At 33.0% G+C, this 26,678-nt stretch overlaps 1 pseudogene; it reads right to left on the bottom strand.

The window, feature by feature from the left end:
• Window positions 1-1,646: 1,646 nt before the first annotated feature.
• Window positions 1,647-25,569, bottom strand: LOC100715034 (heterogeneous nuclear ribonucleoprotein K-like; annotated as a pseudogene).
• Between the last annotated feature and the right edge of the window lie 1,109 nt (window positions 25,570-26,678).

Genomic DNA, 26,678 nt, shown 5'->3' with positions numbered 1-26,678 from the left:
ATTGTTGACTGAAATTCTTATACTTTTAAGAAACATTATTTTAGCCAGCACTATAAAATGTTATTTAGTCATGTTATTTCTACAAATATCTATAGTTTGCTTTTTCTTCTAGCACAAAAATGTTTCTTCGTGGACTTCCAATAATTTTGGCTGCTGTTATCCCAATATATTGTAGAACTACAGTTGTTAATGAATCTGGAGAGATATCTCCTGTCCAGGAATCACTGTGTAGAACCTTTAAAAAACATCACTATTTCTGGGTTCCTGTAGCTCTTTTGCTGGATTCTCAAATGTAATTAAACAGGACTTGGTGAGAGCATTATTTTTTATTCATATACTATACCATATACATGCACAACCAGAAGTAAATAGAAACAAGCACAACTGAATTTTGATCATGAAGGGAATAACAGATGGTTTAGTTTTTGTTTTGGAGAAAATGATAGACTAAAAGTTTATACCACTATGTCAATTTCTACATGTAGAACTCAAATTTTATCCAAATTTTATTCATAAAGTCAATTATATGAATATATGTATGTAAGAAGAGCTATATTAATATTAAGATATTGATTACAGTATCCTGTACAAAGTTAGAATCAAAATTCTCATTTGCTACTTTTTATTTCTTTGTACTTTTCAGATTTGCGCAAGGATTGTATTATATATTATAGATGAAAAGTGAAAACCATAAAAATTGTTAAACAATAACATAGTGTAAAGTGAATTTATTGAAGCAATATTGTCTGGAAACCACATGTATTTTTGAGATGCTAGATTAAAAATTAAAATTCTGTACCATATCCTATCCCCTTTAAGTTCAGTTCTAGTAAATATTCACATGCTTTGTGGAAGTCTATAAATATTAAGGTGTATTAAATATTTTACTAAATTAACCCTTGAGATCACTTAGAATATCTAATAAAAGTCATGCAGAAAAGAAGCACACATGACACCGCTCATAAATTTCAGGAGTTTTCTAAGAGAAACTTTTAGGCAGGCATCATTTTTTAAAATCATCCATATCAAAAATCTGCCTTGAACCTTGCTTTTCATTGCTGTAGTGCTGTGTCAGTAAAGGATCCTTGATCTTTATTTGATCCCTTTCTTCTCAGATACCTCCCTCCAATTTGATCTCCTTTCCTCTTTTATTTTTACTTTCCTCCTTCCCTTTTTTTCTTTCCCTGTATGCTGCCCATTTGTCTCGTTAAATGTCTAGTTCAGATATGATAATTTTCTATCATTGCTGGCCAGTTGCATTTCTAACTATTTCAATCACTTATTTCAATATCACATTGGTAGTTGTCGAAAATGCTTTTAAAGTTTTATTTGTTAAATTAATCAGTAATGGAGTCATTACCTGAAATCTTGTTCACATACATTGCTGATCTTTGTATTTTTCATGCCATCAATAACCATTGCTTCTATAAAATACATAAAAGAATCAAAGGATTTACTTGAATAATTTCTAGTAAAAAGATCTTAGATTAAATTTTTGGAATCAGTTTAGCTAAAAGTGAGTGTATTTTGGATTCATATTGTTATAACTCGGGCCCCGGTATAAAATGCAAGGAAGCAAGAGACTGAAATTTGGGAAGCAAAGGCTTTATTTTCAGGCCTGGCGACAAGTTTCTGGGAGCCAATTTGGAGACTGCGTGGTAGAGACTGAAGGGAAGACTTTACAAAGAGGCTGGAGGAAAAGGGGTTGGGGGAGAAACAAAGAAACCTTCAGAGCCATCAAACTTGTTGACCCGAATCTGGAAACTGTATAGCTGTCCACTTAGTTCTGACAATCTCAGGAGTTCCTGGTGTTTCTCAAATTACTCCCATCCTACAGACTGACATTATTTTGGAGTGGCACATCTGCAGAGAAGAAAGTGGAGAAGAAAGTGGAGAGTTAATTATCCCAGGACAGCTCATTTTCGCTACTGGGTACGAAGGGGTCAAGAGTTACAAGAAGCTGAAACTTAAGTTTTAAAAAGATCTGAAATCTAATTCATTTGATGCATACACAACAAAAGGAAAGCACCGATTGGGGTGTGGGCCATAGTATTTCCCAGTAATTTCTTTGAAGCTAAACAGTTCTTAAAATTGGGGGAGGCTCATTTTATGACAGATCATCACGGGGTCAGGAAGAGGTCACCAGAAACCCAAATTCTTTATGACCTAGATAGATAGATAGATAGGTAAGGGGAGAGGGAGACAATAAGGTGCCATACAGAACAGAAAATGGCGGTTATGTTTTTTTTTTTTTTTTTTTATCTTTCTGGGAAGGGAATCAAGGTCAGGTAAAGGGTTAAACTCATATGCAAATCTCCCTGCACACAAGCAAGTTACTTCAAACAAGTGTAAATTAGTGGGCCATCCTAGTTTTCTTTAGCTCTTTAGCAGAGAATTAGGGGCGCCTAACAGTGATTAACAACTCTTGTTAGCTTGTTTTAGCACAACTTCTGTAATTTGTAGAGGGCAACAATGGTTAACATATCAATTAGGTGAGATTCTTGCAATTCTTTACAGAGGAGTGTATTGCTCAACATATCAATTAGGTCACTTAACATATCAGTTAGGGAAAAAGGATAAAAAAAAACACACACATTTAGTAAGCCAGGTTGCAGGTTTGCAATAATACACAAAATAATGAAGCTATTTTCTTAGATTACAACACATATAATCTCTTAATTCTCTTACCTTTTTACAATTCTAATCTTTAATTTTGTAACAATAATCAACTCAATCAGGAAAATATTAATTATTACTCCACAAAGAGAAAAAATTTGAAACTGTGAAAATCGAATTCATCGTTTCTATTGTATCTGTATTTATGTTTCTTTAAAAAGTCCATTCCTACCATCAATAAGTTACAAGTAGTTGATTATTTTATTGTTTCAATAAAATTTACATTCAGAGAATAAATAACTTTCTTCTGAAAAAATTGAAGACTACTGATAACCATACTCAGAATTATTTTGAAATTTTTGAATAAAATTTATATTGGAATTACCTTGGAAGATTAATTTCTACTTCAAACTGAGTATGTTTTGTCTTTCAGATGAATTTAAATCCTTTCTTAGACAAAAATAGAATTAGCAGTATTACAGCAGTTGATTTGACTTCTATGCTGATTTGAGTTTTCATCAGATTAAATAAATACACTTGATTCACTAGCTGACCTGATTGGATAAGCACTGGCATAAATACCCTAGTTTGGAAACCTAATGAAACAGTTCAACTATTTTCTTTGGTGGTTGAATACCCTGGAATTCTTGGCATTCTCTCAAATCAAGAATTTCAGGTTGTTAAGCTAATGTTGCCACCTCTTCACTACCTTATAATCACACTTAATTATTTGCAGCAGGTGGTAGTAGCTAGTGCAGCTGAATAGCTCTGCTCACTCCAACAATTGGCCATTTGTTCAGCAAATAATAAGAACTCAGGATGAGAAATCAACAGAGAATAGCTAAGTAGCTATTGTTCTACCAATTCTTTTCTTCCTTTTTCTTCTTTTCCTCTATAGACTTGGTGGGCTTCTTAAAAGCTAAAATGATGTGTTATTTTTTCCAAGAAAATACATGATAAATATTCAGTAAATATCCTTTAAAAGGTGTGAATTGTACTTAGGGATCTAGTATCATAATGTTTGTCATTTATTTGAATGGTGAAAGCTGTATTTATTTCTAGAGACACTTCCTATTAGCTGAATTTAACAAGTCCACAATGTACGGGTAGTTAAACATCATATACAGTGAATATAATTAACAATAAATGCTTGCTATATATTTTAAAAGATAATAAAGTTCATTTTGAAACATTTGTGTACTAGAAATAATGCTAAGATATAAAAGTTTTTCAACTTTCGTTGAAGTAATCTGTTATTATACTAAGCACATATCACCACTAATATTTTAAATACCTGCAAATGGAAACAATAGTATTTCATTTAAAACAAACACAATTTATCTTTATGTATTTTGTTATCTCTAAATTACTATATATTTGCTTTAATTCCCTAGTTGTTAAATCAAAAATGATTTTATAACCAAGCAGTGTTTAATTATTTAGGAAATTTCTTACTATGATTATTTTTCTCTCTGAATGGTTTCACAGGGTTTTTGATGCACATCAGTTTATCTCTTTGGGTTTCCTTTTATATATTCTGCTATTACTATTTAATAAAAAAGATATTATCTTGTTTAGGAAAATACAGACTTTTAAAAATTCCCCAGCAAGATTATGAATACGAGGGTGAGAAAAAGTATTCATTCTACTTATGTGTTGATGCTATTAACTAGGCTTCTTACGTAGGCTAAAAGAAAATCAGATATTTGTGCTGTTAACACTATTATGAAAAGATGATTAACGCCTGTGTATATTGAATTTAATAATCAGATTTTTTTCTAGAGTATTTCAAAAACTGGGTACTTTTTGTCTTAAGAAACAATCAGTGTTTCCAGAAAAAGTAGTACAGATTTTAAAATGTAATTTTTAATATATTTACCAAGGTAGAAAAACAGTAATGTTATTTTGGCATGTTTGAAATCAAATAAGACTTTTTGTAAATCCAATACAATTTACTCATCTACTGTGTATCAGAAATAATTGCAACATTAAAAGGTGTGCTGGTGATGCAAGATTTTTCCTTGAAGTATATCAAATTCCTACATTTGCAATGTTATAGTTCAAAATTATAATATATAAATCATTTATTTTCTCTTTCAAGTTTTATAATATACTACAGATATATTAAAATGTCTAACACATGAATGGAAAAGTTCTAAAGTTTGTAAATAAGTCCTCTTAACTAATTCATACACTAGACCAATTTCAAAACCTGTGTCAAGATATATATTATACAGGGGCTGGAGATTTAGCTCAGTGGCATAAGCTCAGTCATGAGTTCGATCCCTGGTACCGATAAAAACGAAAAAGACGACAACAACAACAACAACAAAAAGATATATATTATACATAGGTATATAATACATATCCAAATTGTCCCTGTTATTAAAAGAATGAAAACATATTGTTTTGTTTTGCCACTGCCTTAATTTAATATATCTATATCTATATCTATATCTATATCTATATCATCTATATCTATATCTATATCTATATCTATATCTATATCTATATCTATATCTATATCTATATAACACTTAATTACACCTATACCTGTATCTTCACTCAATTCAGCCTAAACTTCATCCTCTCTTATACTGTCATGGAGTAGAGAAGCCTAGAACTATATTTCTTTAATATAACTTTTAAAAGCATTTTGGCAACATGTAATAGTTTTGAAACATAAAAGGAAATACCATCCACTTGTAAAGAGAAGATAGAGTTTGGTCAGTATGTTGACCTTTTCCTGTAAATCATTAATTTTCTATTTCTAAGTTAGTTTTGGTTGAAATTTCTGCTGCTTGTGGTATTTTGAAGTCAGTAAAATATTCCCTAGCCTTGACCTATTTAACCTTTTAAAAGATTCTGTTAGTCTTCGTCCATGTGAGTTAGCCTCTTTCTGCCTTTACTAATAGAAAAAATTATTTGTTTCAATCCAGGGTATGTATAAATCCAAAACAAAATATAGATTTTTTTGTTTTTTATTTGAGCTTTACAAAATTAAATCAAATTCTACATAATCCTATGCCACTTGCTGTTTTTCTCAATTTCATTTCTTTTTATCTACTTATGAAATTTTTGTGGAAGCAGGTCATTAATACTTTTGTCATATAGAAAGTTCATTGACATACTCCAAAATATTTGAGTTGCCTCCATTTATATTATTTCTTTTCTCTGTTTTGTATTTTCATTTTGTTTTACTCACTTGTATTTCTAGTACATCTGGCTGTCATTGTCTCTGGATGGTAGTTCCTAGGAAAAAGTTCTTCAGTGGGTAGAATCATTGTGATTGTTCAAGTCTGTGCATACAATGACATGTTATTTCCATAACTCTTATGCATATCTTCCCATACACTTTATCTCCACTCTGTCCATAATATTTAATAAACTGAAATGCTGCACAAAGAGTTGTACCATATTGTGGTCAAAGTACAAAAAAGAAAACAGTCTATATGTGTTCAGTACAACCATAGTATGCCTAACTGTAGTTCATGAAATGGGAGAGGAACAATGTTCAAATCACTGGGGAAAACCTGAGGATTTGTAAAATGATAGGAGATTGTTTTGTGGTATCTGAATTAGTTTTCTCCTGACTATAACAACATAACTGAATGCTTAAAGGAGGAAACATTTAATCTAGCTCATTGTTCCTGATAATTATGTCCGTGTTTGTTTCCAACACAAAATCATCCTAGTTGAAGAGCATGTCAATGAAAGCTGCTCAATTCATGGAAAACAGAGAGCAAGAGAAAGGAAGAGTAAGGAAGAAAAATTATGTTTCCAGTGGCATATCTCTTCCAAACTCTACCTCCCAAACATCTGTTTTGCTATGAACACAGAAATGAATCAACTACTGGATACATGGAGTTCTCCTCCCTACAATTGCTTTCAGAAGGCCTGCCTGTGAACATACGAGACTTGAGAGACATTGTACTCCTCAACTGTAACAGTCCACACATGGCCCTGAAAGGCTTATGATCATCTTATTATGTAAAATATATCTTCTTCATTTTAAGAACTCTGAAGGGAAAGAGAGAAGGAAAAGATAAAAGTAATAACAGTACTGAACAACAATCACAAAGGCTAGAAGCCACCTTCACACTCCTATAAAATCAAGATCAAATGATGGAAAAAAATCACCACCACAACAATGAAAAACAAACAAGAGATAAAGGAGGAAAAAGTCCACTTTCAGATTGATCTCTACTTTCACAAGTAGAGAATGTGTGGAGACAGAGACCAGATCTGTGTATCCCAGCAAGCCAGCAGTGGCTTTATGGCATTGTAATGCATAATCTCAGTGAATACTTTTCCCCCTAAAGTTCAGGCTGTATTCTGGCCATGAGGGCTGAGGCCTGACTCATTCAGCCTGCAGTCCGCACACCTTCCATGTTTCTGAATCCTATTGGGAGCCATTACATGGAGCCGGAAGCCACTCTGAGCTGTGTTCTCATCTGGCCTCTCTCCAAGATGGCTCCTGGCAATTGCTCTCTCCCTGACTGCACCCTCAGCCCTCACCCTCAGCTAGTGCAGTCCGTCATGTCCACTGCTCCCCTCCACTGCTGCTTCTCTCTGTGGAGGCCTCTGAGGTTGTCAACAACTGTATGTCCACAGGTTTGAGTGGTTCCTCTCACACAGTGAGTCCTGACTCAGGGAGAAGGCTCTGCCAGGTATCTCCTCCTCCTTCACTGAACTTTCTCTCTTTCCACATCCCATGGGCTTCAATTCTCACTTCAGACCCTTCCTGAGTCCAGGGATGATCCACTCTCCTCCTTATTGTCTTCCTTATGTTGCTATATTCCAGAATCTGGATGACAAATCTCAGAGAGGCTTTCTCTGCTGCTTACCACTCCATCATCTTGGTTCTCCTAGTAAATAATATCAATGTCATTTTATCAAGTGAATATAAGAATTACTTGTTAATTTCATTTACCATCAATATCTGCTCAGATGTCTCATCTTCCACTATTTCCAGGATGATATCTGATCACCTCTCAGGTCTTAGGAATACGAAATTCTTCTAGATTATTTTTGCCTGAATTCCTCTTCCTCTTGCATCCAGAGTCCCTTGCTCTTCTTCCTCTTGCCAATTCTGTATTCAGTGTTGAGTCCAATCTATTTGCCTAACAGTGAGGCATATTTGCAGCAGCCCCTATGCCTATTACAGTGGCCTTGAATAAAAGACTATTATTTTTAGAAGTATCACGGAGTCTTTTTAAAATAACAGGTTAGACTCAAAATAATATTAGTAAGGACTATCTTTATGTTCAACTTTAAGAATTGATGCAAACTGTCTTTAAAGCTGATTGTTTCAATTTCCATGGTATTTCTAAACTTTCTTATCATGCATTGTCTAGATATTATATTGAATCAACTTTATGACTTGGTATTTGATATATTGTTTTAGCTTATTTAATATTAAATATTAATGACATAGAATAATTTGCTTGTCAAATTTCTTATTTACTTTCAATTTGGTCAAAACTTTCTAATGTTGATACCAGAATGCCAAGATCATCCATAGCAACAAAGAATGGAATTCAGGATAGAGAAGATAGAGAAAGTAGAGTGCAAACAAAATTATCTAAAAGATACAAAACTGTGGAAGTAGCAAACTTATTTAAAAGCTATAAAGACAGTGAGGTAGAGCTCCTACTAACTAAATGTGATTCTGAGCCAGATAACCACAAAGGCTATCTGTCTAGGGATTTTTAAAGGATTTACATTAGAACTTGGCCCGTTTTACAAATGACTTGATCTCTTTAATATAGGAGATTACATACTTTTCAGGGTTCAAACTACATAGTGTTCACGTGGTTAACAAACAGGTTCCATGTGCCCTTCAGCCAATAGTCAATTAGAGGACACAGAACAGTTTTTATAAGATCCTTAAAGGGTGGTTATGCAGCAGAATTCATTTTGGTGTTTTCTACTCCATTTGTGTTCCACTGCCCTTACTGTCTAAGAGAATGCTAATGCCCATCACAATATGACTTTGCCAAATTTTCCATTTATTTTTTACTGCATATTATTTTTGGAATTTCTTAAATTATCAGAATATAATGCTAAGGGAAATACATTTATTTCAAATAACTCTTTCTGTATATTTCTTCTTTTTTTCTTTTAAAATGACAATGACAAAATAATGATACAAAATTTTAAAACAATAGGGGATCTTAGTATGATTGCATTTGTTATCTTCAAAGCAGTTCCTTAGATTTAAAGATGTAGGCTTGAAAATATGATCAAACAATAAAAACACAAACTGTTCTTTTTGATGAGCTAACAAGAGGTTAGTAGTATAATTTCCTATTATATATTTTTTCCCATTCTCTCATCCTAGTTGTTCTTTCCTTTTGGTCAGTTTCTTCATCTTTTACTTTCACAATATATTTTGGACTCTATTTACTCTTTCAGTTTTATAAAATACGGAGACAATACGATGTTTACACATGTGAGCCAGATTTATTTCACTTATGAGTATGGTCTCAAGCTGCATTCATTAAACTAAAAATCCTTGAGTTTATCTTTCTTTATAGCTTGGTAATATTCTGCATTGTATAAAAATACCACTTTTTTATCCATTCCTCAGTTAATGGACATTTGTGTTGTTTCAAAGTTTTGGCTATTGTCAATTGTGCTGCTATAAATATGGCTTCACACTTACTGCTGTGGTATGATGGTTTCAACTCTGGGAAAATATGCAGAAGAGGACTAGTTGAATCAAAGGAGACCTTGAGGTATTTTTCATTTTTGTGGTGTCCATTAAAGAAGTAAATTTCATGGTTAGATTTATCTCCAAAATACTTAAACATTTAACAAACTAATTTCATCTTATAAATTTTAAAATATTAAATCTTCATTTAAATGCACTCTGAATTTTGTACTGACTCTTGCTCATAGTGTCTTACCTTACCTATTTCATGTTTTTGAATAGGCACTATAAAGATCTAAAAAAATCTTGAATGCAAGTAGAATTTAAATATACATTAAACAGATGCAAATTCTGCTGATATGCCAAAGAAAATATTAAAATTCTTTTGAGTTTTTGAATTATAATAATACATATATTTCACATGCAATACATAAAACTCAAAAAGTCAGTGACAGGATCACATCATTTAGAAATGAATATAACCCTGGTTTCCAGAAAGGGGTTTTTGGTATAGCATACTCTTTTCCTTTCATTTTTCTGTTACTCTTTTTTTTTTTCTTTTTTATGTTTTCCACATTTTTCTTAGAATCTTATTTTTTCCTTAGTCATATAAAAGAAAAGAAATTTGTATGACTATTATCAAATTATCCAGCGAGTACTTTGCACAAAATCATTATTCTAGAATATAATTCACCATAGTGTTGCACATATATGTCTTCAAAAGTTTTATGTTAAAAATAAAATATTAATTTTATTTCACTCCTTGAAAAACATAAAATTACTAAATTTATCTTAGTAAAAATACTATTATTGAGGCCAAATGTGTAAACACTGAGCTAAAATCGAGTATGATGAGAAAATGATAATTGGTTCTGTTACTTAACTGGGATATTCTATACTCTTTTTAAATCAATAACTCCAGAAATTGTTGCACATTCACCTATGTTATATCTAGTATCATTAGCGATTATTCCAGGACATGTATATCAGACCCAGTATCTACTTTCCTGGATAATCAGATAAAGACTGTTAGGCATTACAATCATGCAATTGAATTTGAAATGGTTGACCCACAGGATTGTATGTTTGACTACTAATACACATCAGAGAAAATAGCGGAACTCAGCAGTGATGCTGACTGCTTCTCTATTTTACAGGTTTTTCCACAATCATGTGCTATAGGTACTAGGCATGCATTCAGCACAGAACTACTGAGTCATGACAATTTGTGCTTAGAAATTTTAAGATATGGCTAATCTAATGTTACAATATTGTGCTATTTCCTGAGTTGTAGTCTCCCTCAAAACTGAAATAGAATAAAACAAAAGATCTTGGGTTTGAGTGAGACTGGAAGTATGTTGTAAATCAATAGTATGGTTTTCAAGATGTATTAGCAACTTCAACAACCAAAAAAATTAGTGAATTCAGAATCTTTATTATTAATCAAACAAGAGAAAATAGACCGTAAAAATTAATTAGTTTCTCTAAGTGAAATTCCTGGCATACAGTAAGTTACCATGTAAAGGATGTGTCATTTTGGTTTAACCAAAACTTGTATAGAGAGTATTATACACCTGCATCTAATTGATGAATAGGTAGTACTCTGATTTTTACAACTTTTCAAAAATGCAGAGGAAAGGAAAAATAGAGTAATGTAAAACAATTTATTATAATATATAGATAGAGAGAAAGCATTCAGAAGAAAGGAATCATAATTGCCAACTAAACAACTATAGGATTGCTTCCTTATTAAAATGTGTAACACTGATTATAATCACAATCAAGTATTATGTAAAATTTTAAAATGACAATAATCACCAAGATTAAGTGTCAAAGGAACTATGGAATGTTAATTGTAGTGTATTAGTTATATGTTGTTTCATTAGGGCAATAAATTTATACTCATTACAAGTTCAACATAGTTAAAAATACTTCAGTACTTAAGGTAATAAATTTTTCAACCTATATTTTTCTATTATAGTAGCTATATTCAAATGTTTGAGTAAGTACTCAGAGTGAAATACATTTCCACTTTCTGGTACACATACAAGTAAAATAAATTTTATTTAAAAAGTAGCAAAAATTACTAGTGACATTTCATTCTCATATCTTTTGATTATGCTTATTTTCCTATGCTCCATTTTAATGTTTCAAATAATGGTTATGGTCACTAATTTGATTTAATAATTTACAGGTTAGCCACTTCAATTTTGAGAACCATATTTTCATAAGATTTGCATTTGAAGAAAATTAGCAGTAATATTTTAAGAGCAAAATCCAATAGACAGAAAACTCAAATATCCAATAATGGACTAATAGATTAAAACAGATGTTTTTAAACTATTTAATCAAAACCTAAAAGGAATGTTAAAAATTGGTTAACCTAAAGTATATTTATTGACAAGAATGAATTCCATCATTATAAATTATAAATGAAAAGAGTACACTACTATGGAAATTTCAAAATTTAATGTGTGACTACATATTTTATCTATAAGTTCACTTGATAGGAAACCAAGGAAAATTATTTAAAGGACAAAAATATCATCAAGTTGTAATTCTGTAGGTGAAGGAAGGACAGCCAGGATGAGTGTGTGGTAGGGAATTCTGTAGTTCCTAAAGAAACAAGGTAAGCTAAAAAATCAATCGTGTTATTGAGATGGATGGAAAAGGAATGGGTTTTGAGGACTTATTGTTTACCATTAGGTATATTAAACTATCACTTCGCATCAGTTTTGTATATATTGTATTTATTGTAAGATAATGTGCAAACAGCATAACGTTTTTTTTTCTATGAATTAAACGTAAAACATAGCACTTTATTGGTTCACTCAACTACCATTTTAACCTTAGTGTTATTTCAAAGCTGAGCCCAAAAAACTGAAAAAGAATGTATTTTAAAGAGTCTACATTTTTCTAGATTCTCCAAAAGCTAGGTGTGATTATTAAGCTGCATTGTAACTTTTTGTGACCAATGAGAAGCCAAAGGAAAGACAAAATACACACATGAGTTTGTGGAGACACAGCGTGACTTTCCATAGGGTATCTAGTCCCAGCTTCTTCCTCTTATTTGTTCTCCTTCTCTGGTTGTGGTCCACATGAGAAGAGAAGCATTCATTTGCCAAGCCATGCGGCCATCCTACCTTTTCTTTGGATCTAGCTGACCTTGGGCTGATCCTTCTGAAATAATAAAGAAAAGGAAGCCCATCCTCATATACGTATAAAATACTTGGCTCAAGTAACAAAAAGCTGATAGTGTAAAAATGTACTCCAAGAGTGGAGTCATCTTGTGATTTTACATGTCCGTGTGGTTCACAAACCTTTGGAACTGGCTTATGGGTGGAACCGGGAAAGACTGGAAATTTCAGATAAAGAAGCCTCAGAATGGTAATGCCTGAAAGGCAATTCTGATTAGAGCTCTGAAAATTAGAATTCCTATAGAACTGAAGACAGTAAAGGCCACGCTCATGAGTTTTATTTGTGAAAAAAAGCTTAGGAATTGGGCCAAATGGCATGCATGTTATACTCTGATAAGAGAAAGAAAGGAAAGAAAGAAATAATAACAAAGAAAGAAAGAATAAGCCAGAAATAAAGCAAGAAAGAGAAACACACAGAAAGACAGAACTATATTTTCCCTAAATCCTGAAACTGCGAGTGCCTGAGTTTAAGGGCACTAGACAGACTAATAGTTGTGGAAACAAAATGCAAGGCAACTAGACACTGAGCCTACAGCCTCATTCTGTTGGTTGCTTTTAGTCAGATACGTAAGGCTAAGATTTTGCACTGGGATGTAAAGCAGATTCTCAGAGAACAGAGCAGACAAATTTTGAATACTTAATTTTGGCCAGAAATAAATTTCAGGTAAACTTGGGATTGTAGGCGACATGGTTGAAGAAAAGGTTAGCACAATTATAAAGAAATTAAGTACAGTAATTTTAACCTGGAAAGGAATACAAATGCCTGAAAAGCATCCTAAGAATCAGCAAGGTCCCACCCATTGCTGTTACAGTCACAGAGAATTCTATTACTTGTCAAGATGCCTTGGATGTGGAATCTTTTCTGCCAAGGAAAACCACAAACAGTGAGCAAACTGAGCTCCACAGAAAAGCCATATGGACTGCAACTCAAAAGGACGGTGCCACCTAAGCCCTTTCAAAGCCTACATGTTCCCTTATGAAGGGCTTTAGTCTTGCTTTGGTTCAATTATTTTGTCTTCCCTTATTCCTCTCTTTTGGAATAGGGATATGTACCCAGTGCCATTTATATTAAGAATATATAACATATTTTTTGTATTTTCAGTGGTTTAATGCTAAGACTTTTCTGTGAGTTGTATATGGAAGCTTTGGATCTGGAAGTTTGAAACTCTTAAAACTTTAGGGGGGAACATCAGTGCATTCTGGTTGTATATAGGCTAGGTGTATCTTTATTAGGCAAAATTATAGCCTTGTGTTCATATGAAGATTAAGTACTATTTAAGAAGATGGGTTTGGATGTCGAGTTAAGTAGGAATAGAATGTGACATTTAAGCTGGATGGTTAAATTGATTGGCTTAAAAGATAGCCAGAGGATCAGTAAAGGACTTCTCTGGGTATTTGGGTGGCTAATGAGTGCATAAGTAAGCCTAGTCTCTGGACTTTCTCTTGGTCTGATTCCCTGAATCGCTTCTGGCTATCAGGGGGTGAGAAGCATTCCTCCATCAAGTTCTTCTACCATGTTATTTCTGCTTTGGAGACAGATAACTATGGAAAGAAATTTCTGAAACCATAGCAAAAACAAACCTTTACTTCTATAAATTGTGCATATAGGGTACTTTATGTCAGCTATGAAAAGCTGCTTCTGTTTTGTGATTAACATGAAGTTGTACAATACAGCAGAGAAAGAAATAACACATTTTGTTGTAGGTGCAGGTAAGTATCAGAAAACAAGACATTCACATTTCACTGGGCAGACAATGGCTTCTTGAATGTAAACACATTAGAAGTAGTTACAATCATGTCTGCACCACCCTTAACATGACAGATCAAGGGCCTGTGTTAATACACTACTCATTTCTAGGCGAACATACATAATAGTAGATTTAGAAAACCTCTGTAGATATTTACAGTGATTACAGGTCCTCCTAGATTTTTTTTTAAACTTAAAATGACTACTAATTATCAAGAAAATATTCCTTGCCTTCTGCTTCTTCAGTTTTATGTTTTAAATAATTATTTGTTACAGTGTGTTAGTAGATTCAATATCTATGTTTATATTCTCTTCACATCCTCTATGTTGATAATAGATTTAATGCTGGCATGTTTTTTGCTGTTTTCTCTTCCTAATTACAGATTTCTGCTTAAAACTCATCATGGAGACACTTCTCATTTCAAAAGCAGAAGTTATATTTGAATACTTATTAAATATTTTATAAAAAAGAAGACTATTTGTGTATATAAAATATCATATTTTCAGAAATATATATTGTTATTAATTTAACACTATACTGATACTTTTCCTGTGCTATTTATGCAAAATATAACATACTATTATGAAAGAAATGTTACTTCCGGGGCTGGGGTTAGCTCAGTGGCATAAGCGCCTGCCTTGCAAAGTGTGCGGTCTTGAGTTCGATCCCTGGTACCGATAAAAAAAGAGACCAAAAAAAAAAAAAAAAAAAATGTTACTTCCTAATTTTTTACCATTGTGCACAGGGAATACTCACTAATTTTAAATTTATATATAATATTTAATACACATTTTTGTTTATAACTTTCAACACATTTCCTAAAGCTATATTTTTGAAAGTAGACTTCTTTGTTTTTGGAACTGGGGATTGGACTCACAACCTCATGCTAGCAAGGCAGGCCTTATGCCGCTGCGCTAAATCCTCAGCCCTGAAATTAGATTTATTAAGAGTCTGTGAATGTAGTTAAATATTTTGATATGATGCCCAAATGTTCATCCAGAAATTTTCTGCCAGAATATTAATTATATTTTTGTGTAAAGACTGGAATTTGAAGAAAGAAGGACAAAATATGAAGTATTGGAAAATAAATGAGTAAAAGGTACACACAGAAAAATCAGTAAAGATCTGCGGAAGTTGTCTCCTTCAGTGCTTCAGTGTGTCAGCCAAGTACTGATTCCAAATTCATACACATACATACATGCATACAAACATATAGACACACATACATGCATGCCAAATATAGAAAAAAAGCCACAAAAATTGGCAATAAACTGTCTAAACTTCATTTAGGACTGGTAATAGACCGTGATCATACCAATGAATGCTGACATAATGCATAACACATCAAGTGATGGACTCAGGGAAGTGCTACCTGGACAGAGGAGGAAAACTAGTCTCAGATTTAAGCTTCTTTTGTCCTCCCTAAGAAAACATAAAAGCAAGCCTGAGAGGACCGAACTTGCCAATCAATTCAACAACAGCTCAGAAGAAAATTCTGACTCTGCAAATAACACAAAAATGACCAGAAAAAAATCAATTGAAATAATAATTTCTGTGACATGTAAAAAATGTTCAGCAAGGAAAAAAATCAGCATATCATTAATAGGAAAGCTAAAAATCAATGTTTAATTCTTTTTTTTTTTTTTATGGGCACCAAGTATCTAACTCATGACTTCCTTCTTGCAAGGCAGGCACTTATGCTGCCGAGCTAAATCCCCATCCCCTAATGTTTAATTCTTAAACAAAAGGTCTCGCATATTTCATTTAAATTTATTTGTTACTATTTTAATACCACTGTTAAATATATATTTTTAAATTTCTATTTAACACAATTGATTTCATATATTTTTCTATTCTTTGCTATTATTAGATTTAAATGATTTTATAATTATAGATTCATTTAGATTCCATTAAACAATAATCTGTTAGTACTAGGAAACATCTCTTTGAGTTAATATTTTTTATCTGCACTGGCTAACATATAAAAGAAAATGTTAAAAAGACTCATTAATATTTAATATTCTTGACAAATTTTAATTCAGGGTGAGGCGTGTTCAATAATTTATCATTTATCTACATGTATTGTTATAATCAACTCAAATTGCAAAGAGTCCCTTCTTTATCCTTTGTTTATAATTGTTTGAGAACTTTTATTGCATTTTATTTATATGTAATCTATTGTTTATCATCTATAGGACCTATTTCTTTTTTCTTATTCATTTTAATATTCTGGGAACCTGCATTTCTAAATATTCAAATATCTCTTTGTCTAGAATGCTTTGTAAATCATATTTGTTAAAATAATTCAAAATATTGTATTCATTCTTTTTAGGCATTTTGATCTGTACATTTTTTCATTTACAGATTTTCATGTTGTGTTTTTAGGGTCTTAGAAGTAGAGATGAGTTGAAAGCATTCCTTTTTAGTACTAAAAGTAGCAAAGTAAACTATATGATATATTTTATTAAAATATTAGAATAAATTTGCAGATGAAATCATTCAGAAATACATTTTAAAGGAATATAATTATTATAGCTATAAAACATTTAACAATTAGAGAAAAAATTTAAATTTTATACACTTTTTAATTTTGCCATTTAAGTTGTCTGTCAAGCAATTTGTTGTTTACATTGTTTCAAAATTTATTAACATAGGAATTTTTCTATATATTTTCCATTTTTTGTTTTATGTTTGCTTCCTTTGAACCTGTGTATAAAGGTGAAAGCAGTATCTACTGCATGAAACACAAATATTCTTGAATTTAAAATTGTCTATAGCTTTGTAAAACTATGGGTTTAAAAATTAACATTTTAATATTGTGCATATCTTGAAGTTCACACATATCTAAATTTATTTGGAAACTATGAAAGTTAAAGATACATTTTTTTTTCAAATTAAGTTGAATAAAGTATCTCTTTATACTTAGATATGTAAGAAAATATCACAAATAAAGGGGCAATTTACAAGAATTATTTGACATGATTCTTTGGATAACAAAGCACTATGTTGATTTACATTAATATTTTGGCAGCTTGTTCAGAGTTATTTAAAATTCTTATCCTTAGGTTGGGCATAGGGGAACACAACTGTGATCCTGGCACTCATGAGGCAGAGGCAGACAGAAGTATTGTGAGATAGAAGCCAAACTAAGCTATAAGTGAGCTCAAGGGTAGCCTGAATTGTTTAGTGAAACCCTGTGTCAAAGACAAACAAACCAAAAGCAGAACTGTTACACTTTGACTTGAGTACTTCTATTGCATTCTACTTCTATTGCATTATATTCTACTAAGAATATAGTATGTATTGGTCACGTGTTTAATCACCTGTTTGCACACATTCACATCCTGCCATACCTTACATCCACATCCTACCACAGCCATAAAATCAAGTCATTTGCTGCAAAAAGTATGGTACAGAAGGACGTCATTTAATAAAATAAAGCTCACACAGGAAAACTTATATCATGCATTCTCCCTTCTATCCAAGTATAACTGCCTGGACCAATGTCTTGAAGTTTTTCTCCTGCATTTTTTCCTACCAATAAAATAATTTCTGGCCTTACAGTAAGCTCTTTGGTTTATTTGATTGAATGTTTGTTCAGGATGACAGATATAGTTGTACTTTTAATATTCCACATGTGGATATCTAACTTTCTCACCTCAAATGACTTTTCTTCCATATGATAATTTCTTCCTTTGTCCTACATTTTAAGGCCACGACTATAATACACTGTGGAGATTATATTTCCTAATCATCACTAATGGGGTTATTTAAACCTCCTTTGCACAATTGTCCATGACTTACTAAACATTGAGAAAGTTTTATGCTGTTAGTTCACTGAATAGTTTTCTTATATTTTTCAGCTTTCTCTCTTCACTTGAAAAATATTCCAGTGCTGCCAATGATTAATCTCTGAAAGTATTAAATATATTGAATGGTCTTTTCATAATTTATTGCAGATATTTCTAAATGTGTTATTTCAAAAAGACCTGCCTTCAAGTTTGATAATATCTCTTGCAGTTTCCATTGTTTGTCCTTTTTGTGGATTATTTTGTTCACTTAAATCTTCATTTGCAAGATTTCTGTTTGGATTTTTACAAAGTCCCTCTCTGCTGCACTTCTCATTCAGAATCAGCAATGTATTCATAATTATTGCAGTGTATATATACATAATTTTAATCTCATTTGGTTTTGTAAAAAAGTATTCTCTTGAAAAGTTACCTAATTTATCCACTTTTATTTCTATAGACTCTATTACTGAAGAGCTATTATTTGTAGAAAGTGTCTTATTACCTTTTTTAAAATGTGTTTTGCTCCTATGCTGACATTTTTGCATACAATGGATCAGGTATTTCCACCACTTTTAGGTGATAGCCTTCTTATTACGGAGCTTTTCCTGATGATTTACATTGTGATACACACATTATGCAATGCTGGCATAGTCTTTCCATTACTTTTATGGTTGTTACTAGTGGATTTGGCACACTATATTGTGTCAGAGTCAAAGACACAAGCACTGTCTCTGTGGGCCATAATGGTGATATTCTAACTGTTCACAAGGTAATGTATACACAGAAGAGGGTTCAGAGTGTATAGTGTGTGTAATGTGGAGGGACCTGAAGAACTTGTTCCCGCCCAGACAGTTGTGTGGATGCAGCTGCTTTACAGAGAGTGGCACTGGCAGAAATCACAGCAAACCTTCTGTTATGCTCACACTGCAGTGCATGGCTAGACAAGGTACGCAGACAGTTACCTGTGGGAATCTTATATTTGCTGTAGAAGCAGGAAATGTTCTGTCACCAGGATGAGTCTGTATGCAACTAACCAGGCCCTGCTGTCAGAGGGCAAGTTCCTTAATATCCCCGTTTATGACAGGGATTCCTTCTCTTCCTTTCCATATTGTAACACTCTTCCTTAAACTTCAAAGAATGCAGTGAGTTTGAGTCTGAATTGCTCCCCTGAGCTAAGTTTGATGTGTGAGACAGCTACTCACTGAACTGATGCCACGAGATTTTTGTGATATCCCACAAATGGGACTATGCAAGGATCCCCCCTCTTAGAGCAATCTAAATTAGAACTTTACAATTATTGTATAATATATATCAATAAAATAACAAGAGAAATAGATTTTAAAGGTCACACCAGAACTCACAAGGCTTACTACTAACACTGAATGAGTTACTGTAACTGCCTATGCCAGAAAAACCCAAATAATGCCTGGATTAACATGTCTTTGTTGAGTTCATCTTTTAGGTTAAGACATGCTCTCCTACACCTACTGAATTTTACTATCACTTTTAAAGTTGAGTAATTTTGAAACAATTTTCTAAGCTCAATAATAAGCTAGTATTTTATGTTGTTCAAACATTAAGAATTTTAATGTCTACATAAAGTAAAGAAACTTCTAATACATATTTAGAACTTTTGAAAGTTATTTTAAGTCACAATTATATATTTCAATATCACAAAAAAGACAGGTCAAATAGACAAAATTCAACAAAAATGTGAGTTGAACAAAAGCTTTCAAATATGTACTTAATAGATATCTGTAGTGTTCTAAAACAACAGTTTATGCTGCCTTCTCATTAGCACATGAAACTTTCTCCAAAATAGACTGCATACTAGCCAGTCAAACAATCTTAAATAAATGTAGAATAATTGAAACTATACTGCCATGTTATCAGACCATACCCCAGTAAAACTGGAAATTGGATGACAAAAGAAACAAAAATTATGCATCGAATCAAAAATAATAAACACATATAACATGGATTAAAGAAGAAATAACATGGTTTCTAGAACTGAACAATAATGCTATTACAACATATCTGATTTTATGGGACATAATAAAAGCAGTCTTAGGAAGGAAGTTTATTGCTAGAAAGTCTGCATCACAAAAAACAGAGTGAGCCCAAATGAGTAACCTAATGTACTTCAAGGACAAAAAAAAAAAAAAAAAAAAAAAAAAATAGCCATTGAAGTCCAATGTTAGTACAATAAAGAAAATTATAAAGATCAGAGCAGAAATCAATGAACTTATGTTCCTATACAATACAAAGAATTAAATCGAAGAGTGGCTTCTTTGAATACATAAACTAAATAGATAAATCTTTAGGCAATCTAAGAGAGAGAGAGAGAGAGAGAGAGACAGACAGACAGACAGAGAGACAGAGAGACAGAGAGACAGAGACAGAGATAGCCCAACTTGATGAAACTAGAAAATATGCATTCATAGTGATGACTGCTGCTGCTAATAAAATAAAAAAAAAGATGATTAGCAACTATTTTGTAAGTCTATGCTGAAGAATTCAGAGAAATTGCATAATTTCTATATATATAAATTACCAAAGCTGAAGCAAAAAGATTTCAAAATCCTGCATAATATAATAGCAGGACATGAAATTCAAGCATGTTGTAGTCAACATTTACTAAGGGAAAGATTTAATACAGGACACATAATTTACAGCATTATGTTATAATATTCACCCAAAAGGTCAAATATCTCCTGTGCAGGAGATCTGTCCACACACAAGAGACCCAACGAATTCAGTTGGAGGCTTGGATTCCTTAGTAGTGTCCTCCGCAAGTCCAGCTGGAAGCTCAGAGCCCACGATGTCTCATGCAAGTCTGTATTAAGGATCCCTACTAGCAAGGCCCAAAGGTCCAAGAAGCTAGAAAGTCTGTGCAAGCAGGATGAAATGTTTGTGCCAGCAGGGCGGGGCATCTGCACTGGAACCAGGTAAGTGAGGCTCAAGGCAAGGACTAGAGTTCCCTTGAAAAGAACCACAATCATCTTCAGTGATACGGAGAAGTGGAGCTCCTCTGACTAGACCAGCTGAGTTCATGTCAAGAAAACCATTGTGACACGCTTCCCCGTGAGAATCAACAGCACATCATCTTCCCCTCTAGTTCTCCTTTCATGATGTTGACAACAATCCTCAGGTGGGCCTTCTCACCTGTGAAACATGCTAATTTATTTCAACAGAGTGTTACAATTTGACCATTAGTTAATCTATCACAAAACAATCATAAAAACCTACCAAAAATAATCACTTCCAGATTGATTCTCTGTTAAATTATATAAAACTTCAATAAAGATCTAACACCAAACTCCTTACAATCTTTAATGAAATTGCAATTCATTTTTGAAGTATTTTGTTACTCGGACTCTATAAGTAGAAAAGGATACAGCTAAAAAAGAACTACAAATCAATCCTTTTAATGAATACAAATGTGAAAATCCTCAACAAGATACAGGTAAACAGAATGCAATAAATAATTTAAAATATCATACAATATGACCAAGTTTGCTTCAACCTATTCAGTAGAAGAATGGTACAACATATGCAAATGAATAAATGTAATTAATCACATATAGAGAGGCCAGGACAAAATCACATGATCATCTCAATAGCTGAAAAGACTCATGAGTCCAACATCTTTTCAGAACAAAAACACTAAGGATATGTACAAAGGGCACTTATAAAATTATAGGAAAATAACCACAAGCTTGAAATCACAAAGAAAGTTCTTTGTTGCTTTTTCTTTCATTTTTCTTTGTTTTCTTAAATATTTCTTTTTATTATTATTTTTGGGTTTCTTTTGTGTGTATGTGTGTGTGTGTGTGTGTGTGTGTGTGTGTATGTGTGTGTGTCTGTGGGGTATATATGTGTACACTAACTATTATTGTTTTGTTTCTTATTTTTCTTTTTTACCTAATTCTATAAATATCCTTCCATTCTCTAACATGATTCTTTGTACCACTTCTCTGTTCTCTGTCTTACCAGAGATTTTAATGGTTCGAAGTTTCCTTTTGCATTCTCTTATTCCCAAGCCCTAAATCACAAATAGCTTAATCATCAAGTTTTATTTATCTTCTGATGGTTAAATCTGTAAAATTATGATTGAATTGTTTCCAACCATTAACAGAATTATACCTGCTGCATTTAGCGCATATTAGCTGTAAATGAATATTCGGATCATCTTAATGTTTACATCATAATAGTTTCTTTTCTAGGACTGACGTACATAACTGACTCATTCTGTGTTAATATCTTATTTGTCTCAGACAGTACTACTCTATCCAATTTAATTGATTTTCATAGGGTCACATAATTATTTCTCCCTAAACCAACATACAGATTGCCATTGTAAGATTAGCAACAGTACATTTAAAGGCAACTACTTTGAAGGCAATAAGATTCACTATGCTGCCCATTCTGATTTGACTATTACCTTCTTTGAAAGTCCTGTAATGTTTACAAGGTTTAGGTTTTATTGGTCTTGTTCACTACTGTTTTGTTCAACTTTATAATACCTAATGAGATAGACAATTCTTTTTAAGGAAGCAAAAAGCATTATGGTAACCATTGGTGATAACTTGTACTCTGTTTTTACATCATGTGCTATGTCTATCCTTGGTTTTGACGGATAGCTTTGTTTTGCCATATTTGACTTTATTTTCTTCCAAAAAAAAAAGTAATAAGAACTAAGGAGTAATAAAACCCCAAATGTGTAAATTTTGTTGTAAAAAGAGAGGGAAAAAAAGTTCTCTAAAGGATACAACTGCAAGTGTATTTAGGGGTGTTAAATAGATGACCATATCAATGTTTTTGATTGGGTCATTGAATACAACTGTTTGCAGTCTCACTGTTTGAATGTCCACTTTGTATGCTTTGATACTGTGACTTGAGCAACTATCTCTAAGATGATAATGTGTAATCTATTAACTGGTGATTTCTTACTTTTTTTTTTTTTTGTAGTTCTGTATTACTTGTAGCCTTACACCACTTTGTTTTGTTTTGTTTCTCTTTTTCCTTTTAAATAAAATGAAAAAAAAATAAAGAGAACTTGGTTTCTGAGATAACTATATTTTATGTTTTTTACCAAAATAATCAAGGAGGTCAAATATTGGAATTACTGTGAAGACCTATAGTTAGCTACATCCAAATTATATCACAGTGAAGCAATTTAACCGTTATATATAATAGGAGCAAAGACATTAGATTATAAATATCCTCAAAACTCAGCACAAAACAGAACCAAAAAACCCAATAGAGACATGGGTAAAAAGGAAACAGATGTTGGGTAGAGGTGGGCTGCAAGAAAAGAGAACAGTTCTACATTGTTGGTGGGAATGTAAATTTGTAAGCCATTATGAAAATCAATGTTAACATTTCTGTAATAACTGTAACTAGAGATTATACTGAATCCTACTATTTTTTCTAGATATCTTTTTGAATGAATGAAATATATCATATAGTAATATTATAGTAATGCATGCATATCAATGTTTATAGTGGCATAATTCATAACCAGTATGTATTAAAAGCATCCTATACACTCACAAAAAAAGAATAAAGAAAAAATAGTGTGTACTTACAGTGGGTTATTACTGTCATGAAAAATATTATTTTGAGTCATTTGTAGGAAAATCGATGCATCCTGAGACCATAATATTTTTTTTTTTGGTTCACTAAATTTATTTTAAAAATCATAAAACATTTCTTACAAAAGAGCATTACATTCCCGACACTGCTCTGAATAGATGCAGGGACATTTGGACTGTTGTTAGTTTCCTCCCTACACCCTCCCCACCTTGAATGTTTAAAGTGACCATATAAAGCAAGATGCTCACAACAATTACATGGAGGGGGAGTAATTGTTTTTAAACAACCAGCAATGAACCAAAAATAAAACACACTTACTCTGCTGTTGTTTTAAAATTTCAATGTCAGTTTTTGCCCGCTTTCCCCACTAATCCTATTTTTAAGGACTAAGACAGTACATTTTGGTGAACAGCAAAGATTTAACTATACCTCAAATTCAGAAGACCTATGAAGCAGAGGAATGTTTGCTTTTTAAACAGAAACATCTAAAAAAAAAAAAAAAAAAAAAAAAAAGATGCAGGACTCCATCAGTTCCTCACTAGTCTTAGAAAAACTTTCCAGAATACTGTTACACTATAACAAAGAAAAATAATAATAATCTTGAATTAGAGGCCTTCAACATCTGCATATTGCTTCACACTGTTCTGCAGCAAAACCTGTGCATTCTGTACCTGGTCCTGTGTTCTTGTAATGGTAATGATCTGATCTTCGGATTCTTCTAAAGGCTCATCAATTTTGACGGAAGCTCCTGATTCGTGGTATATTTGTTTAATCTGCTGACCACCTTTTCCAATAATAGACCCAGTCAAATCTTCGGGAACAGTTACTTGTGTAGTAATAACAGGCTCACCAAGATCACCATATAGGCCACACCCTGAATAAGAATAACCATATCCAGAGCCATCCTGGGGTTTGTGCATCATCTGCCATTCTGTTGAGCTTCATGTATCTATTACAGAGTCTCCAGTCTCATCAGTACTGCAACCAACTATGCCGTCATAGCAGTCTCCAGGTCTTTCTCTTGGATCACAGGCCATTAGAAATCCTCCCCTAGGTGGTGTGGTGGTGGAAGAGGAAGATTCCGAGCTCTGCTACCACCCTGGCACCTTAACCATGAAAAAGGTGTGGTAGTCCCCACAAGGGCTCATGTCACAATCTCTTCTGGAGGGAGGCATGGGACGCCTACCCCGACCAGGAGGCGTTCTGTCCAAACCACTCTCCCCGCATGGAAAATCCTATAGGCTGTCATGATAAAACCACAATAATCCTAAATTTCATCGTAAAAACTGGTATCATAAGGTAATGCACGTCTTTGATGGGAAACTCAGATATGAGGTCAAGGATGTTCTTTATGCACTCTACAACCCTATCAAGCTTTGCTCCAATAAGAACAACTCTGTCAGGGGAATGAGGACAGCATTCTTGGAAAAGCTGGATTGTTGTCTGGGGGTTCTCAGAGTTCTCTGATTTTAGCACCTTTGAGCGCAGTAAATCCTCTTGCCAGACTTCAGTGAATTATCAGTCTCAACTCGCAGTCAGAGTCTCTTCCTTTACAGTGTGGTATTTTAAGCACCCAACAGCATTAGGTTCGAGCAGGAGCTGGCTGGCTGCAGCGAGTGGTGGCAATTGCAGGCCCTCTTTCAAGGTGGGGATGATGTTCTTCAGCATTCTCCAGTTGCTTCAATATCAGCGCTGATCCTCAGTATGGGCTTGGAGCCACTGCTGTCTGGGACTGAAACACTGGCATTGCAGTCTGCACAGAGAGCCTTGATATTCTTTTCTCCTTTTCAAATCACTGCCTCAGCGTTCTTGCTCTGAAGCAGAATTTATAATGCAACCATCTCCTCGTTGTTTCTCCATCTTTAAAATGCTTGCTCCTCTTCCATATCTTCTGCCAGACTTTTAACAAATTCACCACGTGTTTCAGTGTTGGGGAAGATTTTCTCCGGTTGCTAAGTTTCCATTTTCTTGTATTAAATGTACAAACCAGTCTGTGCTCCACAAGCAAGATCGGTGCAGCAGAGAAGTGGAAGATCTGAGGCCATCAAATTATGTGACGTAAATCAGACACAAGTTTAAATGTAGCCTGGTTCCTATTCAGTGAGAAAACCAAAATATAATTAGAGAGTAAAATGAAAGTAGGATAAAGGCAGTTGAAAAATGGGTTTTTCTCAAATGGGAAAAGGATCAAGAAATGGAAGGAGGCATGGGAAGAATGAGGAATAAAAAATGGATTAAGAGGTCTTATGTATCTGTAAAGGCTTCACTCCTGAATGATATTATATGTAAACCAATGCAAATTAATTCCTTTAAAAAGTTAAAAGTTTAATTGCAACAACTTTCAAAGAAAACATTTGAGATTAGAGCAATTTAATTACTTATGTAGCATCATAAAACAAAAAGAAATAGTAAAATTTAGATAAACTAAGGCTTGTCAGAGCCTGCATACTGCAGGTGGTGAGAAAGACAGTTGAATATGAATTTTATGCATATCAAAAATAGAAAAATAAGGGCCACAGTTCTAGTTTCACACCACAGCGCCTGCCTGGCAAGCATGAGGTCTTGAATTAAATCCTGGTTCAAAAACAAACAAACAAACAAAAAAAGCAGCAAAAAGTTCCAGGCTGATAACTTAGTAAGTACTCAAACTCAAAGCAAATGAAACAGACCATATATTTCTTATACTTCCCCAGTGATTTTATGTGTTTATGAAAGAATCAGAAGCCTATCACTTTTAATCAAAATATGTGCTTGAAATCTTTAGTTTCATTTTCCTATCCATGATGAAAATTAAATAATAATCATAAAGGAAAAAAATAGTATATTATGATCTCTTCTTATATGCAATCATGTTACTAAAATATAGGTTTCAGTGTATCATATCATAAACATATTAGAATCCCGTGTCACCAAAAGGTATGACTTTATTTCATCAATAAAATTTTACAAAATTATCCAACTATTTTTAGCTAGTCATCATTTTTCATGTTGATTCTTTGAACAATTTATTGATAGCTAGATATAAAATGTCAAATATATCACTTAGAATTCCCTCTTAAAATAAACGGAGTCA

Source organism: Cavia porcellus, unplaced genomic scaffold (assembly GCF_034190915.1).
Source record: "Cavia porcellus strain 051 isolate PalLab524CR breed Dunkin Hartley unplaced genomic scaffold, mCavPor4.1 scaffold_15, whole genome shotgun sequence".
Taxonomy (NCBI): Eukaryota; Metazoa; Chordata; class Mammalia; order Rodentia; family Caviidae; genus Cavia; species Cavia porcellus.
The sequence above is the reverse complement of the archived record's forward strand: the minus strand, read 5'-3'. Positions and strand labels throughout refer to the sequence as shown.